This window comes from Phyllobates terribilis, unplaced genomic scaffold (genome assembly GCF_046119375.1).
Source record: "Phyllobates terribilis strain yellow unplaced genomic scaffold, ASM4611937v1 Scaffold_6__1_contigs__length_29720123, whole genome shotgun sequence".
Taxonomy (NCBI): Eukaryota; Metazoa; Chordata; class Amphibia; order Anura; family Dendrobatidae; genus Phyllobates; species Phyllobates terribilis.
The window spans coordinates 7,511,676-7,535,269 of NW_027362766.1; positions in this window are offsets into that span (position 1 = coordinate 7,511,676).

The following is a 23,594-nucleotide window of genomic DNA, read 5'->3' on the forward strand; positions in this document are numbered from 1 at the left end:
GCACCGTGCACAGCCTATGCACGCTGCACCGTACACAGCCTATACACGCTGCACCGTACACAGCCTATACACGCTGCACCGTACACAGCCTATACACGCTGCACCGTACACAGCCTATACACGCTGCACCATACACAGCCTATACACACTGCACCATACACAGCCTATACACACTGCACCGTACACAGCCTATACACACACTGCACCGTACACATCCTATACACACTGCACCGTACACATCCTATACACACTGCACCGTACACAGCCTATACACACTGCACCGTACACATCCTATACACACTGCACCGTACACATCCTATACACACGCTGCACCGTATACACCCTATACACACTGCACCGTACACATCCTATACACACTGCACCGTACACATCCTATACACACACTGCACCGTACACATCCTATACACACACTGCACCGTACACATCCTATACACACTGCACCGTACACATCCTATACACACGCTGCACCGTATACACCCTATACACACTGCACCGTACACAGCCTATACACACACTGCACCGTACACAGCCTATACACACTGCACCGTACACAGCCTATACACACTGCACCGTACACAGCCTATACACACTGCACCGTACACAGCCTATACACACTGCACCGTACACAGCCTATACACACTGCACCGTACACAGCCTATACACACTGCACCGTACACACCCTATACATGACGCGCCCCCTGGGCCATGTTCAAGTGACACCCGGAGCCGGATCTGGATAGGGGTAGTAGTCCGTGTGGCGGTGACCCGGTCCATGCCCAGGGTGGTCAAACTAAGTGTGTGGCAGTCTTTTCTAGATGTTGTTTAAGTGTCGACTACGCCACCCGTTGATTGCGGCTAGGAGGCCGCCGCTGCAGAGCAGACCGCTGAGGCCGGTGGTAGGATTGTGCAGCAAGGATGGTATAACCCCCAACGGGAGGGGTATGGCCTCAGGGCAGCAGATGTGGAAGATGGTGGTTGTGATGGTGCAGCAAGGAAGCTCAGAGACATGCGATGCAGTTTCAGGGTTTTTACTCACTGGTGTTGTTCCGGTCACTCCGGCCTTGAGTGACCACCCGAGCCGTGCTGCGTCCACCAGGTGTGGGACTCGGCCAACTCCCAGGCAGTCCAGAGCGTGGTCGTGAGCTCCCCTCTCTTCCTTCCTACTGGCCGTTCCCACCAGGGATCCACCTTTGTCCGGCTCCCTCGGGCCTCTTGGTGGCAAAACCTTCTCTGGCTTTCCTGACCCTACTCGTGGTGTGCCTTCCTGGTGGATGTGGTGAGGGTCGCGCCAAAACTTGACCACGACCTCCGGTTCCTGGCTGAGGATCATTAGCCTCCACCAGTTTGGGTTCCGGTACCCTTTTCTGCCAACCCTTCACCCTTTTGGTTTACTTCTGGGATCTCAGGGTTCCCTCTTGTCTTGCGTCTCTGGGCCTCTCTTCCTCCTCCTCTCCACTGCAGGCCTGGCCCTGGAGCTGGGCCCAGCCGGAGCCACAGCTCCCTGTCAGCCCTCCTGGCTGAACTCTCCCTCTGACTCTCTCAGCTCTGCTCTCCCTGTCTCTAGATGGTGCCCACCATATATACTCCCTCTATGTGTGAGCCCAGGTGACTAGCACCCAATGGGCTCCTACCTCTATGCCCAGAGTCCCTCCCCTATCTGCCCCTACACTACTGGGATGTTCCTCCCCCCCTCCCACTCCAGCCAGGGACAGACGCTGTCGTACCTGCACATCTATCTGGTGGGAGTACCGTTGTTCTGTCCCCCGGAAATGGGATGAGTGTAGTGCATGCAGCTAGCTGAGCTCAGTCCCACACTCCATCCTTACCCGGGAGTGGAATACCACACCTCTGGATCGAGGTGCAATACCCCTGTAGCAGCCGAGTCCTCGGGGTGCTACATACACACACTGCACCATACACAGCCTATACACACTGCACCGTACACAGCCTATACACACACTGCACCGTACACAGCCTATACACACTGCACCGTACACACTCTATACACACACTGCACCGTACACAGCCTATACACACTGCACCGTACACAGCCTATACACACACTGCACCGTACACAGCCCATACACACTGCACCGTACACAGCCTATACACACTGCACCGTACACAGCCTATACACACTGCACCGTACACAGCCTATACACACTGCACCGTACACAGCCTATACACACTGCACCGTACACAGCCTATACACACTGCACCGTACACACCCTATACACACACTGCACCGTACACACCCTATACACACACTGCACCGTACACACCCTATACACACACTGCACCGTACACACCCTATACACACACTGCACCGTACACACCCTATACACACACTGCACCGTACACAGCCTATACACACTGCACCGTACACAGCCTATACACACTGCACCGTACACAGCCTATACACACGCTGCACCGTACACAGCCTATACACACACTGCACCGTACACAGCCTATACACACTGCACCGTACACAGCCTATACACACACTGCACCGTACACAGCCTATACACACACTGCACAGTACACAGCCTATAAACACTGCACCGTACACAGCCTATACACACTGCACCGTACACAGCCTATACACACTGCACCGTACACAGCCTATACACACTGCACCGTACACATCCTATACACACTGCACCGTACACAGCCTATACACACTGCACAGTACACAGCCTATACACACACTGCACAGTACACAGCCTATACACACTGCACCGTACACATCCTATACACACTGCACCGTACACAGCCTATACACACTGCACAGTACACAGCCTATACACACTGCACCGTACACAGCCTATACACACTGCACAGTACACAGCCTATACACACACTGCACAGTACACAGCCTATACACACTGCACAGTACACAGCCTATACACACTGCACCATACACATCCTATACACACTGCACCGTACACAGCCTATACACACTGCACAGTACACAGCCTATACACACACTGCACAGTACACAGCCTATACACACTGCACCGTACACAGCCTATACACACTGCACCGTACACAGCCTATACACACTGCACCGTACACAGCCTATACACACTGCACCGTACACAGCCTATACACACGCTGCGCCGTACACAGCCTATACACACTGCACCGTACACAGCCTATACACACTGCACCGTACACACCCTATACACACTGCACCGTACACAGCCTATACACACTGCACCGTACACAGCCTATACACACTGCACCGTACACAGCCTATACACACTGCACCGTACACAGCCTATACACACACTGCACCGTACACAGCCTATACACACTGCACCGTACACAGCCTATACACACACTGCACCATACACAGCCTATACACACTGCACCGTACACAGCCTATACACACTGCACCGTACACAGCCTATACACACACTGCACCTTACACAGCCTATACACACTGCACCATACACAGCCTATACACACTGCACCGTACACAGCCTATACACACTGCACCGTACACAGCCTATACACACACTGCACCTTACACAGCCTATACACACTGCACCTTACACAGCCTATACACACTGCACCTTACACAGCCTATACACACTGCACCGTACACAGCCTATACACACACTGCACCGTACACAGCCTATACACACTGCACAGTACACAGCCCATACACACACTGCACCGTACATAGCCTATACACACACTGCACCGTACATAGCCTATACACGCTGCACCGTACACAGCCTATACACGCTGCACCGTACACAGCCTATACACACTGCACCGTACACAGCCTATACACACTGCACCGTACATACCCTATACACACACTGCACCATACACAGCCTATACACACTGCACCATACACAGCCTATACACACTGCACCGTACACAGCCTATACACACTGCACCGTACACAGCCTATACACACACTGCACCGTACACAGCCTATACACACTGCACCGTACACACCCTATACATGACGCGCCCCCTGGGCCATGTTCAAGTGACACCCGGAGCCGGATCTGGATAGGGGTAGTAGTCCGTGTGGCGGTGACCCGGTCCATGCCCAGGGTGGTCAAACTAAGTGTGTGGCAGTCTTTTCTAGATGTTGTTTAAGTGTCGACTACGCCACCCGTTGATTGCGGCTAGGAGGCCGCCGCTGCAGAGCAGACCGCTGAGGCCGGTGGTAGGATTGTGCAGCAAGGATGGTATAACCCCCAACGGGAGGGGTATGGCCTCAGGGCAGCAGATGTGGAAGATGGTGGTTGTGATGGTGCAGCAAGGAAGCTCAGAGACATGCGATGCAGTTTCAGGGTTTTTACTCACTGGTGTTGTTCCGGTCACTCCGGCCTTGAGTGACCACCCGAGCCGTGCTGCGTCCACCAGGTGTGGGACTCGGCCAACTCCCAGGCAGTCCAGAGCGTGGTCGTGAGCTCCCCTCTCTTCCTTCCTACTGGCCGTTCCCACCAGGGATCCACCTTTGTCCGGCTCCCTCGGGCCTCTTGGTGGCAAAACCTTCTCTGGCTTTCCTGACCCTACTCGTGGTGTGCCTTCCTGGTGGATGTGGTGAGGGTCGCGCCAAAACTTGACCACGACCTCCGGTTCCTGGCTGAGGATCATTAGCCTCCACCAGTTTGGGTTCCGGTACCCTTTTCTGCCAACCCTTCACCCTTTTGGTTTACTTCTGGGATCTCAGGGTTCCCTCTTGTCTTGCGTCTCTGGGCCTCTCTTCCTCCTCCTCTCCACTGCAGGCCTGGCCCTGGAGCTGGGCCCAGCCGGAGCCACAGCTCCCTGTCAGCCCTCCTGGCTGAACTCTCCCTCTGACTCTCTCAGCTCTGCTCTCCCTGTCTCTAGATGGTGCCCACCATATATACTCCCTCTATGTGTGAGCCCAGGTGACTAGCACCCAATGGGCTCCTACCTCTATGCCCAGAGTCCCTCCCCTATCTGCCCCTACACTACTGGGATGTTCCTCCCCCCCTCCCACTCCAGCCAGGGACAGACGCTGTCGTACCTGCACATCTATCTGGTGGGAGTACCGTTGTTCTGTCCCCCGGAAATGGGATGAGTGTAGTGCATGCAGCTAGCTGAGCTCAGTCCCACACTCCATCCTTACCCGGGAGTGGAATACCACACCTCTGGATCGAGGTGCAATACCCCTGTAGCAGCCGAGTCCTCGGGGTGCTACATACACACACTGCACCATACACAGCCTATACACACTGCACCGTACACAGCCTATACACACACTGCACCGTACACAGCCTATACACACTGCACCGTACACACTCTATACACACACTGCACCGTACACAGCCTATACACACTGCACCGTACACAGCCTATACACACACTGCACCGTACACAGCCCATACACACTGCACCGTACACAGCCTATACACACTGCACCGTACACAGCCTATACACACTGCACCGTACACAGCCTATACACACTGCACCGTACACAGCCTATACACACTGCACCGTACACAGCCTATACACACTGCACCGTACACACCCTATACACACACTGCACCGTACACACCCTATACACACACTGCACCGTACACACCCTATACACACACTGCACCGTACACACCCTATACACACACTGCACCGTACACACCCTATACACACACTGCACCGTACACAGCCTATACACACTGCACCGTACACAGCCTATACACACTGCACCGTACACAGCCTATACACACACTGCACCGTACACAGCCCATACACACTGCACCGTACACAGCCTATACACACTGCACCGTACACAGCCTATACACACTGCACCGTACACAGCCTATACACACTGCACCGTACACAGCCTATACACACTGCACCGTACACAGCCTATACACACACTGCACCGTACACAGCCTATACACACACTGCACCGTACACAGCCTATACACACACTGCACAGTACACAGCCTATACACACTGCACCGTACACAGCCTATACACACTGCACCGTACACAGCCTATACACACGCTGCACCGTACACAGCCTATACACACTGCACCGTACACAGCCTATACACACTGCACCGTACACAGCCTATACACACACTGCACCGTACACACCCTATACACACACTGCACCGTACACACCCTATACACACACTGCACCGTACACACCCTATACACACACTGCACCGTACACAGCCTATACACACACTGCACCGTACACAGCCTATACACACTGCACCGTACACAGCCTATACACACTGCACCGTACACAGCCTATACACACTGCACCGTACACAGCCTATACACACTGCACCGTACACAGCCTATACACACTGCACCGTACAGAGCCTATACACACTGCACCGTACACAGCCTATACACACTGCACCGTACACAGCCTATACACACTGCACCGTACACAGCCTATACACACTGCACCGTACACAGCCTATACACACTGCACCGTACACATCCTATACACACTGCACCGTACACAGCCTATACACACGCTGCACCGTACACAGCCTATACACACTGCGCCGTACACAGCTTATACACACGCTGCGCCGTACACAGCCTATACACACTGCACCGTACACAGCCTATACACGCTGCACCGTACACAGCCTATACACACTGCACCGTACACAGCCTATACACACACTGCACCGTACACAGCCTATACACACACTGCACCGTACACAGCCTATACACACTGCACCGTACACAGCCTATACACACTGCACCGTACACACCCTATACATTCTGCACCGTACACACCCTATACACACACTGCACCGTACACAGCCTATACACACTGCACCGTACACAGCCTATACACACTGCACCGTACACATCCTATACACACTGCACCGTACACAGCCTATACACACACTGCACCGTACACAGCCTATACACACACTGCACCGTACACAGCCTATACACACACTGCACCGTACACAGCCTATACACACTGCACCGTACACAGCCTATACACACTGCACCGTACACAGCCTATACACACACTGCACCGTACACAGCCTATACACACTGCACCGTACACAGCCTATACACACACTGCACCGTACACACCCTATACACACTGCACAGTACACAGCCTATACACACTGTACCGTACACAGCCTATACACACTGCACCGTACACAGCCTATACACACTGCACCGTACACAGCCTATACACACACTGCTCCGTACACAGCCTATACACACACTGCACCGTACACACCCTATACACACTGCACCGTACACAGCCTATACACACTGCACCGTACACAGCCTATACACGCACTGCACCGTACACAGCCTATACACACTGCACCGTACACAGCCTATACACACACTGCACCGTACACAGCCTATACACACACTGCACCGTACACACCCTATACACACACTGCACCGTACACAGCCTATACACACACTGCACCGTACACACCCTATACACACTGCACCGTACACAGCCTATATACACACTGCACCATACACAGACTATATACACACTGCACCGTACACAGCCTATACACACTGCACCGTACAAAGCCTATACACACTGCACCGTACACAGCCTATACACACTGCAACGTACACACCCTATACACACACTGCACCGTACACAGCCTATACACACACTGCACCGTAAACAGTCTATACACACTGCACCGTACACACCCTATAGACACTGCACCGTACACAGCCTATACACACTGCACCGTACACACCCTATACACAATGCACCGTACACAGCCTATACACACGCTGCACCGTACACAGCCTATACACACTGCACCGTACACAGCCTATACACACGCTGCACCGTACACAGCCTATACACACTGCAACGTACACAGCCTATACACACTGCACCGTACACAGCCTATACACACTGCACCGTACAAAGCCTATACACACTGCACCGTACACAGCCTATACACACTGCAACGTACACACCCTATACACACACTGCACCGTACACAGCCTATACACACACTGCACCGTACACCGCCTATACACACTGCACCGTACACAGCCTATACACACTGCACCGTACACAGCCTATACACACTGCACCGTACAAAGCCTATACACACTGCACCGTACACAGCCTATACACACTGCACCGTACAAAGCCTATACACACTGCACCGTACACAGCCTATACACACTGCAACGTACACACCCTATACACACACTGCACCGTACACACCCTATACACACACTGCACCGTACACACCCTATACACACACTGCACCGTACACAGCCTATACACACACTGCACCGTAAACAGTCTATACACACTGCACCGTACACACCCTATAGACACTGCACCGTACACAGCCTATACACACTGCACCGTACACACCCTATGCACAATGCACCGTACACAGCCTATACACACGCTGCACCGTACACACCCTATACACACTGCACAGTACACAGCCTATACACACTGTACCGTACACATCCTATACACACTGCACCGTACACAGCCTATACACACTGCACCGTACACAGCCTATACACACACTGCACCGTACACAGCCTATACACACACTGCACCGTACACACCCTATACACACACTGCACCGTACACAGCCTATACACACACTGCACCGTACACACCCTATACACACACTGCACCGTACACAGCCTATACACACACTGCACCGTAAACAGTCTATACACACTGCACCGTACACACCCTATACACACTGCACCGTACACAGCCTATACACACTGCACCGTACACACCCTATACACAATGCACCGTACACAGCCTATACACACGCTGCACCGTACACAGCCTATACACACTGCACCGTACACATCCTATACACACTGCACCGTACACAGCCTATACACACTGCACCGTACACAGCCTATACACACACTGCACCGTACACAGCCTATACACACACTGCACCGTACACAGCCTATACACACACTGCACCGTACACAGCCTATACACACTGCACCGTACACAGCCTATACACACACTGCACCGTACACACCCTATACACACTGCACAGTACACAGCCTATACACACTGCACTGTACACAGCCTATACACACTGCACCGTACACAGCCTATACACACTGCACCGTACACAGCCTATACACACACTGCTCCGTACACAGCCTATACACACACTGCACCGTACACAGCCTATACACGCACTGCACCGTACACACCCTATACACACACTGCACCGTACACAGCCTATACACACACTGCACCGTACACACCCTATACACACTGCACCGTACACAGCCTATATACACACTGCACCATACACAGCCTATATACACACTGCACCGTACACAGCCTATACACACACTGCACCGTACACACCCTATACACACACTGCACCGCACACAGCCTATACACACTGCACCGTACACAGCCTATACACACACTGCACCGTACACAGCCTATACACACTGCACCGTACACATCCTATACACACTGCACCGTACACAGCCTATACACACTGCACCGTACACACCCTATACACACTGCACCGTAAACAGTCTATACACACACTGCACCGTAAACAGTCTATACACACTGCACCGTACACACCCTATACACACTGCACCGTACACACCCTATACACAATGCACCGTACACACCCTATACACAATGCACCGTACACAGCCTATACACACGCAGCACCGTACACAGCCTATACACACTGCACCGTACACATCCTATACACACTGCACCGTACACAGCCTATACACACTGCACCGTACACAGCCTATACACACACTGCACCGTACACAACCTATGCACACACTGCACCGTACACACCCTATACACACTGCACCGTACACAGCCTATACACACACTGCACCGTACACAGCCTATACACACTGCACCGTACACACCCTATACACACTGCACCGTACACATCCTATACACACTGCACCGTACACATCCTATACACACTGCACCGTACACAGCCTATACACACACTGCACCGTACACAGTCTATACACACACTGCACCGTACACAGCCTATACACACTGCACCGTACACAGCCTATACACACTGCACCGTACACAGCCTATACACACACTGCACCGTACACAGCCTATACACACACTGCACCGTACACAGCCTATACACACACTGCACCGTACACAGCCTATACACACTGCACCGTACACAGCCTATACACACTGCACCGTACACATCCTATACACACACTGCACCGTACACAGCCTATACACACTGCACCGTACACAGCCTATACACACTGCACCGTACACAGCCTATACACACTGCACCGTACACAGCCTATACACACACTGCACCGTACACAGCCTATACACACACTGCACCGTACACACCCTATACACACTGCACCGTACACAGCCTATATACACACTGCACCATACACAGCCTATACACACACTGCACCGCACACAGCCTATACACACTGCACCGTACACAGCCTATACACACACTGCACCGTACACAGCCTATACACACACTGCACCGTAAACAGTCTATACACACACTGCACCGTAAACAGTCTATACACACTGCACCGTACACACCCTATACACACTGCACCGTACACACCCTATACACAATGCACCGTACACACCCTATACACAATGCACCGTACACAGCCTATACACACGCAGCACCGTACACAGCCTATACACACTGCACCGTACACATCCTATACACACTGCACCGTACACAGCCTATACACACTGCACCGTACACAGCCTATACACACACTGCACCGTACACAACCTATACACACACTGCACCGTACACAGCCTATACACACACTGCACCGTACACAGTCTATACACACACTGCACCGTACACAGCCTATACACACTGCACCGTACACAGCCTATACACACTGCACCGTACACAGCCTATACACACACTGCACCGTACACAGCCTATACACACACTGCACCGTACACAGCCTATACACACACTGCACCGTACACAGCCTATACACACACTGCACCGTACACATCCTATACACACTGCACCGTACACAGCCTATACACACTGCACCGTACACAGCCTATACACACTGCACCGTACACACCCTATACACACTGCACCGTACACAGCCTATACACACTGCACCGTACACAGCCTATACACACTGCACCGTACACACCCTATACACACTGCACCGTACACAGCCTATACACACTGCACCGTACACAGCCTATACACACTGCACCGTACACAGCCTATACACACTGCACCGTACACACCCTATACACACTGCACCGTACACAGCCTATACACACTGCACCGTACACAGCCTATACACACTGCACCGTACACAGCCTATACACACTGCACCGTACACAGCCTATACACACTGCACCGTACACACCCTATACACACTGCACCGTACACAGCCTATACACACTGCACCGTACACAGCCTATACACACTGCACCGTACACAGTCTATACACACTGCACCGTACACAGCCTATACACACACTGCACCGTACACAGCCTATACACACACTGCACCGTACACAGCCTATACACACACTGCACCGTACACAGCCTATACACACACTGCACCGTACACAGCCTATACACACACTGCACCGTACACAGCCTATACACACACTGCACCGTACACAGCCTATACACACACTGCACCGTACACAGCCTATACACACACTGCACCGTACACAGCCTATACACACTGCACCGTACACAGCCTATACACACACTGCACCGTACACACCCTATACACACTGCACCGTACACAGCCTATACACGCACTGCACCGTACACAGCCTATACACACTGCACCGTACACAGCCTATACACACTGCACCGTACACAGCCTATACACACAATGCACCGTATACAGCCTATACACACTGCACCGTACACAGCCTATACACACTGCACCGTACACAGCCTATACACACTGCACCGTACACAGCCTATACACACACTGCAGCGTACACACCCTATACACACACTGCAGCGTACACACCCTATACACACACTGCAGCGTACACACCCTATACACACACTGCACCGTACACACCCTATACACACTGCACCGTACACATCCTATACACACTGCACCGTACACAGCCTATACACACTGCACAGTACACAGCCTATACACACACTGCACCGTACACAGTCTATACACACACTGCAGCGTACACACCCTATACACACACTGCAGCGTACACACCCTATACACACACTGCAGCGTACACAGCCTATACACACTGCACCGTACACAGCCTATACACACTGCACCGTACACATCCTATACACACTGCACCGTACACAGCCTATACACACACTGCACCGTACACACCCTATACACACTGCACCGTACACAGCCTATACACACTGCACCGTACACAGCCTATACACACACTGCACCGTACACAGCCTATACACACTGCACCGTACACAGCCTATACACACTGCACCGTACACAGCCTATACACACACTGCACCGAACACACCCTATACACACTGCACCGTACACAGCCTATACACACTGCACCGTACACCGCCTATACACACTGCACCGTACACACCCTATACACACTGCACCGTACACAGCCTATACACACTGCACCGTACACATCCTATACACACTGCACCGTACACAGCCTATACACACTGCACAGTACACAGCCTATACACACACTGCACCGTACACAGCCTATACACACACTGCACCGTACACAGCCTATACACACACTGCACCGTACACAGCCTATACACACACTGCACCGTACACAGCCTATACACACTGCACCGTACACAGCCTATACACACTGCACCGTACACAGCCTATACACACTGCACCGTACACAGCCTATACACGCACTGCACCGTACACAGCCTATACACACACTGCACCGTACACAGCCTATACACACACTGCACCGTAGACAGCCTATACACACACTGCACCGTACACAGCCTATACACACTGCACCGTACACAGCCTATACACACTGCACCGTACACAGCCTATACACACTGCACCGTACACAGCCTATACACACTGCACCGTACACAGCCTATACACACTGCACCGTACACAGCCTATACACACTGCGCCGTACACAGCCTATACACACTGCACCGTACACAGCCTATACACGCACTGCACCGTACACAGCCTATACACACTGCACTGTACACAGCCTATACACACTGCACCGTACACAGCCTATACACGCACTGCACCGTACACAGCCTATACACACTGCACCGTACACAGCCTATACACTCTCTGCACCGTACACAGCCTATACACACTACACCGTACACAGCCTATACACACTGCACTGTACACAGCCTATACACACTGCACCGTACACAGCCTATACACGCACTGCACCGTACACACCCTATACACACTGCACCGTACACAGCCTATACACACTGCACCGTACACAGCCTATACACTCTCTGCACCGTACACAGCCTATACACACTGCACCGTACACAGCCTATACACGCACTGCACCGTACACAGCCTATACACACTGCACCGTACACAGCCTATACACTCTCTGCACCGTACACAGCCTATACACACTGCACCGTACACAGCCTATACACTCTCTGCACCGTACACAGCCTATACACACACTGCACCGTACACAGCCTATACACACTGCACCGTACACAGCCTATACACACACTGCACCGTACACAGCCTATACACACACTGCACCGTACACAGCCCATACACACTGCACCGTACACAGCCCATACACACTGCACCGTACACATCCTATACACACTGCACCGTACACAGCCTATACACACACTGCACCGTACACAGCCTATACACACACTGCACCGTACACAGCCTATACACACTGCACCGTACACACCCTATACACACTGCACCGTACACATCCTATACACACTGCACCGTACACCGCCTATACACACTGCACCGTACACAGCCTATACACACTGCACCGTACACAGCCTATACACGCTGCACCGTACACAGCCTATACACGCACTGCACCGTACACAGCCTATACACACTGCACCGTACACAGCCTATACACACTGCACCGTACACAGCCTATACACACTGCACCGTACACAGCCTATACACACGCTGCACCGTACACATCCTATACACACACTGCACCGTACACACCCTATACACACTGCACCGTACACATCCTATACACACGCTGCACCGTACACAGCCTATACACACTGCACCGTACACACCCTATACACACTGCACAGTACACAGCCTATACACGCACTGCACCGTACACAGCCTATACACACACTGCACCGTACACAGCCTATACACACACTGCACCGTACACAGCCTATACACACACTGCACCGTACACAGCCTATACACACACTGCACCGTACACAGCCTATACACACTGCACCGTACACAGCCTATACACACTGCACCGTACACAGCCCATACACACTGCACCGTACACAGCCTATACACACACTGCACCGTACACAGCCTATACACACTGCACCGTACACACCCTATACACACTGCACCGTACACAGCCTATACACACACTGCACCGTACACAGCCTATACACACACTGCACCGTACACAGCCTATACACACACTGCACCGTACACAGCCTATACACACACTGCACCGTACACAGCCTATAAACACTGCACTGTACACAGCCTATACACACTGCACCGTACACAGCCTATACACGCACTGCACCGTACACACCCTATACACACTGCACCGTACACAGCCTATACACACTGCACCGTACACAGCCTATACACTCTCTGCACCGTACACAGCCTATACACACTACACCGTACACAGCCTATACACACTGCACCGTACACACCCTATACACACACTGCACCGTACACAGCCTATACACACACTGCACCGTACACAGCCTATACACACACTGCACCGTACACAGCCTATACACACTGCACCGTACACAGCCTATACACACTGCACCGTACACAGCCTATACACACACTGCACCTTACACAGCCTATACACCCTGCACCGTACACAGCCTATACACGCACTGCACCGTACACAGCCTATACACACACTGCACCGTACACAGCCTATACACACACTGCACCGCACACACCCTATACACACTGCACCGTACACAGCCTATACACACACTGCACCGTACACAGCCTATACACACTGCACCGTACACAGCCTATACACACACTGCACCGTACACAGCCTATACACACTGCACCGTACACAGCCTATACACACTGCACCGTACACACCCTATACACACTGCACCGTACACATCCTATACACACTGCACCGTACACATCCTATACACGCGCTGCACCGTACACAGCCTATACACGCACTGCACCGTACACAGCCTATACACACTGCACCGTACACAGCCTATACACACTGCACCGTACACATCCTATACACACGCTGCACCGTACACAGCCTATACACACTGCACCGTACACATCCTATACACACGCTGCACCGTACACAGCCTATACACACTGCACCGTACACAGCCTATACACGCACTGCACCGTACACAGCCTATACACACACTGCACCGTACACAGCCTATACACACTGCACCGTACACAGCCTATACACATGGCACCGTACACACCCTATACACACTGCACCGTACACAGCCTATACACGCACTGCACCGTACACAGCCTATACACGCACTGCACCGTACACAGCCTATACACGCACTGCACCGTACACAGCCTATACACACACTGTACCATACACAGCCTATACACACTGCACCGTACACAGCCTATACACACTGCACCGTACACACCCTATACACACACTGCACCGTACACACCCTATACACACACTGCACCGTACACACCCTATACACACTGCACCGTACACAGCCTATACACACTGCACCGTACACAGTCTATACACACTGCACCGTACACAGTCTATACACACTGCACCGTACACATCCTATACACACTGCACCGTACACAGTCTATACACACTGCACCGTACACAGCCTATACACACGCTGCACCGTACACAGCCTATACACACTGCACCGTACACACCCTATACACACTGCACCGTACACAGCCTATACACGCACTGCACCGTACACAGCCTATACACACACTGCACCGTACACAGCCTATACACACACTGCACCGTACACAGCCTATACACACTGCACCGTACACAGCCTATACACACTGCACCGTACACAGCCTATACACACACTGCACTGTACACAGCCTATACACACACTGCACCGTACACAGCCTATACACACACTGCACCGTACACAGCCTATACACACACTGCACAGTACACAGCCTATACACACTGCACCGTACACAGCCTATACACACTGCACCGTACACAGCCTATACACACACTGCACCGTACACAGCCTATACACACTGCACCGTACACACCCTATACACACTGCACCGTACACAGCCTATACACACTGCAGCGTACACAGCCTATACACACTGCACCGTACACAGCCTATACACACTGCACCGTACACAGCCTATACACACACTGCACCGTACACAGCCTATACACACACTGCACCGTACACAGCCTATACACACTGCACCGTACACAGCCTATACACACTGCAGCGTACACAGCCTATACACACTGCAGCGTACACAGCCTATACACACGCTGCACCGTACACAGCCTATACACGCGCTGCACCGTACACAACCTATATACGCGCTGCACCGTACACAGCCTATACACACTGCACCGTACACAGCCTATACACACTGCACCGTACACATCCTATACACACTGCACCGTACACAGCCTATACAAACACTGCACCGTACAAAGCCAATACACACACTGCACCGTACACAGCCTATACACACACTGCACCGTACACAACCTATACACACTGCACCGTACACAGCCTATACACACTGCACCGTACACAGCCTATACACACTGCACCGTACACAGCCTATACACACTGCACCGTACACACCCTATACACACACTGCACCGTACACACCCTATACACACTGCACCGTACACAGCCTATACACACACTGCACAGTACACAGCCTATACACACTGCACCGTACACAGCCTATACACACACTGCACCGTACACAGCCTATACACACACTGCACCGTACACAGCCTATACACACTGCACCGTACACAGCCTATACACACACTGCACCGTACACAGCCTATATACACTGCACCGTGCACAGCCTATATACACTGCACCGTACACAGCCTATATACACTGCACCGTACACAGCCTATACACTCACTGCACCGTACACAGCCTATACACACTGCACCGTACACAGCCTATACACACTGCACCGTACACAGCCTATACACACACTGCACCGTACACAGCCTATACACACTGCACCGTACACAGCCTATACACACTGCACCGTACACAGCCTATACACACTGCACCGTACACAGCCTATACACACTGCACCGTACACAGCCTATACACACACTGCACCGTACACAGCCTATACACACACTGCACCGTACACAGCCTATACACACTGCACCGTACACACCCTATACACACTGCACCGTACACAGCCTATACACGCTGCACCGTACACAGCCTATACACACGCTGCACCGTACACAGCCTATACACACTGCACAGTACACACCCTATACACACTGCACAGTACACAGCCTATACACACTGCACCGTACACAGCCTATACACACACTGCACCGTACACACCCTATACACACACTGCACCGTACACAGCCTATACACACACTGCACCGTACACAGCCTATACACACTGCACCGTACACAGCCTATACACACTGCAGCGTACACAGCCTATACACACACTGCACCGTACACAGCCTATACACACTGCACCGTACACAGCCTATACACACTGCACCATACACAGCCTATACACACTGCACCGTACACAGCCTATACACGCTGCACCGTACACAGCCTATACACACGCTGCACCGTACACAGCCTATACACACGCTGCACCGTACACAGCCTATACACAAACTGCACCGTACACAGCCTATACACACTGCACCGTACACACCCTATACACACTGCACCGTACACAGCCTATACACACACTGCACCGTACACACCCTATACACGCACTGCACCGTACACAGCCTATACACGCACTGCAACGTACACAGCCTATACACACACTGCACCGCACACAGCCTATACACACTGCACCGTACACACCCTATACACACTGCACCGTACACAGCCTATACACGCACTGCACCGTACACAGCCTATACACGCACTGCACCGTACACAGCCTATACACGCACTGCACCGTACACAGCCTATACACACTGCACCGTACACATCCTATTCACACTGCACCGTACACAGTCTATACACACTGCACCGTACACAGCCTATACACACACTGCACCGTACACAACCTATACACACTGCACCGTACACAGCCTATACACACACTGCACCGTACACAGCCTATACACACACTGCACCGTACACAGCCTATACACACACTGCACCGTACACAGCCTATACACAGCCTATACACACTGCACCGTACACAGCCTATACACACTGCACCGTACACAGCCTATACACGCACTGCACCGTACACACCCTATACACGCACTGCACCGTACACACCCTATACACACTGCACCGTACACAGCCTATACACACGCTGCACCGTACACAGCCTATACACACGCTGCACCGTACACAGCCTATACACAAACTGCACCGTACACAGCCTATACACACTGCACCGTACACACCCTATACACACTGCACCATACACAGCCTATACACACACTGCACCGTACACACCCTATACACACTGCACCGTACACAGCCTATACACGCACTGCACCGTACACAGCCTATACACACTACACCGTACACATCCTATACACACTGCACCGTACACAGCCTATACACGCACTGCACCGTACACAGCCTATACACACTACACCGTACACACCCTATACACACTGCACCGTACACAGCCTATACACGCACAGCACCGTACACAGCCTATACACACACTGCACCGTACACAGCCTATACACGCGCTGCACCGTACACAGCCTATACACACTGCACCGTACACATCCTATACACACTGCACCGTACACAGCCTATACAAACACTGCACCGTACACAGCCTATACACACACTGCACCGTACACAGCCTATACACACACTGCACCGTACACAGCCTATACACACTGCACCGTACACAGCCTATACACAGTGCACCGTACACACCCTATACACAGTGCACCGTACACACCCTATACACACACTGCACCGTACACACCGTATACACACTGCACCGTACACAGCCTATACACACACTGCACAGTACACAGCCTATACACACTGCACCGTACACAGCCTATACACACACTGCACCGTACACAGCCTATACACACTGCACCGTACACAGCCTATACACACACTGCACCGTACAGAGCCTATACACACACTGCACAGTACACAGCCTATACACACTGCACCGTACACAGCCTATACACACACTGCACCGTACACAGCCTATACACACACTGCACCGTACACAGCCTATACACACTGCACCGTACACACCCTATACACACACTGCACCGTACACACCCTATACACACTGCACCGTACACAGCCTATACACACGCTGCACCGTACACAGCCTATACACACACTGCACCGTACACAACCTATACACACTACACCGTACACAGCCTATACACACTGCACCGTACACAGCCTATACACACACTGCACCGTACACAGCCTATACACACACTGCACCGTACACAGCCTATACACACTGCACCGTACACAGCCTATACACACTGCACCGTACACACCCTATACACACTGCACCGTACACAGCCTATACACACACTGCACCGTACACAGCCTATACACACTGCACCGTACACAGCCTATACACACACTGCACCGTACACAGCCTATACACACTGCACCGTACACAGCCTATACACACACTGCACCGTACACACCATATACACACTGCACCGTACACAGCCTATACACGCACTGCACCGTACACAGCCTATACACGCACTGCACCGTACACAGCCTATACACACACTGCACCGTACACAGCCTATACACACACTGCACCGCACACACCCTATACACACTGCACCGTACACAGCCTATACACACACTGCACCGTACACAGCCTATACACACACTGCACCGTACACAGCCTATACACACTGCACCGTACACACCCTATACACACTGCACCGTACACATCCTATACACACTGCACCGTACACATCCTATACACACGCTGCACCGTACACAGCCTATATACGCACTGCACCGTACACAGCCTATACACACTGCACCGTACACACCCTATACACACTGCACCGTACACACCCTATACACACTGCACCGTACACAGCCTATACACACACTGCACCGTACACAGCCTATACACACTGCACCGTACACAGCCTATACACACTGCACCGTACACAGCCTATACACACTGCACCGTACACACCCTATACACACTGCACCGTACACAGCCTATACACACTGCACAGTACACAGCCTATACACACTGCACAGTACACACCCTATACACACTGCACCGTACACAGCCTATACACACTGCACCGTACACACCCTATACACACTGCACCGTACACATCCTATACACGCTGCACCGTACACATCCTATAAACACGCTGCACCGTACACAGCCTATACACACACTGCACCGTACACACCCTATACACACTGCACCGTACAAAGCCTATACACACACTGCACCGTACACACCCTATACACACTGCACCGTACACAGCCTATACACACACTGCACCGTACACACCCTATACACACTGCACCGTACACAGCCTATAGACACACTGCACCGTACACACCCTATACACACTGCACCGTACACAGCCTATACACACACTGCACCGCACACACCCTATACACACTGCACCGTACACAGCCTATACACACACTGCACCGTACACAGCCTATACACACACTGCACCGCACACACCCTATACACACTGCACCGTACACAGCCTATACACACACTGCACCGTACACAGCCTATACACACACTGCACCGCACACACCCTATACACACTGCACCGTACACAGCCTATACACACACTGCACCGTACACAGCCTATACACACACTGCACCGCACACACCCTATACACACTGCACCGTACACAGCCTATACACACACTGCACCGTACACAGTCTATACACACACTGCACTGTACACACCCTATACACACTGCACCGTACACAGCCTATACACACTGCACCGTACACATCCTATACACACGCTGCACCGTACACAGCCTATATACGCACTGCACCGTACACAGCCTATACACACTGCACCGTACACACCCTATACACACTGCACCGTACACATCCTATACACGCTGCACCGTACACATCCTATACACACGCTGCACCGTACACAGCCTATACACACACTGCACCGTACACACCCTATACACACTGCACCGTACAAAGCCTATACACACACTGCACCGTACACACCCTATACACACTGCACCGTACACAGCCTATACACACACTGCACCGTACACACCCTATACACACTGCACCGTACACAGCCTATACACACACTGCACCGTACACACCCTATACACACTGCACCGTACACAGCCTATACACACACTGCACCGCACACACCCTATACACACTGCACCGTACACAGCCTATACACACACTGCACCGTACACAGCCTATACACACACTGCACCGTACACAGTCTATACACACACTGCACTGTACACAGCCTATACACACTGCACCGTACACAGCCTATACACACTGCACCGTACACAGCCTATACACACCGCACCGTACACACCCTATACACACCGCACCGTACACAGCCTATACACACACTGCACCGTACACACCCTATACACACTGCACCGTACACACCCTATACACACTGCACCGTACACAGCCTATACACACACTGCACCGTACACAGCCTATACACACACTGCACCGCACACACCCTATACACACTGCACCGTACACACCCTATACACACTGCACCGTACACAGCCTATACACACACTGCACCGTACACACCCTATACACACTGCACCGTACACACCCTATACACACTGCACCGTACACAGCCTATACACACACTGCACCGCACACACCCTATACACACTGCACCGTACACAGCCTATACACACACTGCACCGTACACAGCCTATACACACACTGCACCGCACACACCCTATACACACTGCACCGTACACAGCCTATACACACACTGCACCGTACACAGCCTATACACACACTGCACCGTACACAGCCTATACACACTGCACCGTACACATCCTATACACACTGCACCGTACACAGCCTATACACACTGCACCGTACACACCCTATACACACTGCACCGTACACACCCTATACACACTGCACCGTACACATCCTATACACACGCTGCACCGTACACAGCCTATACACACACTGCACCGTACACAGCCTATATACACTGCACCGTAAACAGCCCATACACACACTGCACCGTACACAGCCTATACACACACTGCACCGTACACAGCCTATACACACTGCACCGTACACACCCTATACACACTGCACCGTACACACCCTATACACACACTGCACCGTACACACCCTATACACACTGCACCGTACACAGCCTATACACACACTGCACCGTACACACCCTATACACACTGCACCGTACACATCCTATACACACGCTGCACCGTACACAGCCTATATACGCACTGCACCGTACACAGCCTATACACACTGCACCGTACACACCCTATACACACTGCACCGTACACATCCTATACACGCTGCACCGTACACATCCTATACACACGCTGCACCGTACACAGCCTATACACACACTGCACCGTACACACCCTATACACACTGCACCGTACAAAGCCTATACACACACTGCACCGTACACACCCTATACACACTGCACCGTACACAGCCTATACACACACTGCACCGTACACACCCTATACACACTGCACCGTACACAGCCTATACACACACTGCACCGTACACACCCTATACACACTGCACCGTACACAGCCTATACACACACTGCACCGCACACACCCTATACACACTGCACCGTACACAGCCTATACACACACTGCACCGTACACAGCCTGTACACACACTGCACCGTACACACCCTATACACACTGCACCGTACACACCCTATACACACTGCACCGTACACAGCCTATACACACTGCACCGTACACAGCCTATACACACTGCACCGTACACAGCCTATACACACTGCACCGTACACAGCCTATACACACTGCACCGTACACAGCCTATACACACTGCACCGTACACAGCCTATACACACTGCACCGTACACAGCCTATACACACCGCACCGTACACACCCTATACACACTGCACCGTACACACCCTA